A 1,247-nucleotide genomic window follows, 5' to 3' on the forward strand; every position below is an offset into this window, starting at 1 on the left:
CACATATTCTTTTTCCAGAATGGATGAAAGAGGCAATAAAACACCACCGAGATTTTCTACAAACAGGCATGTCTCACCCTTGCTAAAACAAATTAATTTCTAGTACTGTCTTGTTTCCTTTGCAATTCAGTACCTTGAGGAGGAACCAACCTTGATACAGATCCTGCTTTTTGCAGAGTATCACTGAATTCAGTCCTTGGGGGCTTCAGTGTAATTTCTAGCCAAGATGCTGGTAAGGAGTGGGAGAAGTGACAGTGTGGGGTGAACCCAGCTTGTTTACCAGCTCACCCACTGCAGAGTAGCTATGGACAGGGTAAGTACTACAAGACTTCCCCTTCTCTTTGTATTAGTTTTTCACAGGGAAAGAATGATTGCTGCTGCTACTGCAACTTTATAACCCTTGCAATTGCTGTTATTATTTCTATGGAAGAAAACGACAAAACATTAGTTATTCTAGATAGAAAGGGGATACATGCCTTAAAGGTCAAGGGAAGTCTCACTTTTATCACTGCACTAAAAAATTACTTTTCCTTTTACCAGTTCAACTATCAAATTGAGAGAGGAAAAAAGAAAAAATCAGATTTGATTTACCAGTTCCATACATTTTTCTTTTAAACAAATAGGGGGGGGGGGCGTGGGTATTTTTTTAAATTTTATTTTAGACACCTCATTTTGGAGAAAATATAATAAATGAAAAACGAGCAAGGTGGTATTTTGACATCAAGTGGGGAGGCAGACTATACTTCTTTTTATCCAGTAACTTGGGGCTCCTGGTGTTGACCTAGCTTTAGAAGCTCAGATTCAGTTATCTCCACTTTTGGAGGAAATATGATTCCGCATCTTTCATGTTCCTGGAAGATCCCCAAACCATAAGGCTACAGGGGATTTCAGTATAAGCCCTGTGTAAGTCATTACCCTCTTCAGACTAAGTATTGAATACAACACTAACTGTAGCAGAGACTTCTACCCAAACCTTGTCATCTCCTAGGAACATGTACAATGCTATGGGAAGTAAAACTCACTTCATCTAACAAAATTACTTTTTTGGTGTAGTTACTGCTGAAATAGAACAATACAAGTTCATAATTGCTGACTAATGGCAACAAACATCAGTAGAAATTCTCAAGATGTCACTTTAATCCATTTTGAAAAACAGTTGGTTGACCATTGGGCTTCCCTAAACCTCTTAATGCAGGGCAGAATATAGTCATCGTAGTATGTGTTGTACTCCAGCCGTATGTTGTCAT

This window comes from Haliaeetus leucocephalus, unplaced genomic scaffold (genome assembly GCF_000737465.1).
Source record: "Haliaeetus leucocephalus isolate CR32 unplaced genomic scaffold, Haliaeetus_leucocephalus-4.0 Scaffold253, whole genome shotgun sequence".
Taxonomy (NCBI): Eukaryota; Metazoa; Chordata; class Aves; order Accipitriformes; family Accipitridae; genus Haliaeetus; species Haliaeetus leucocephalus.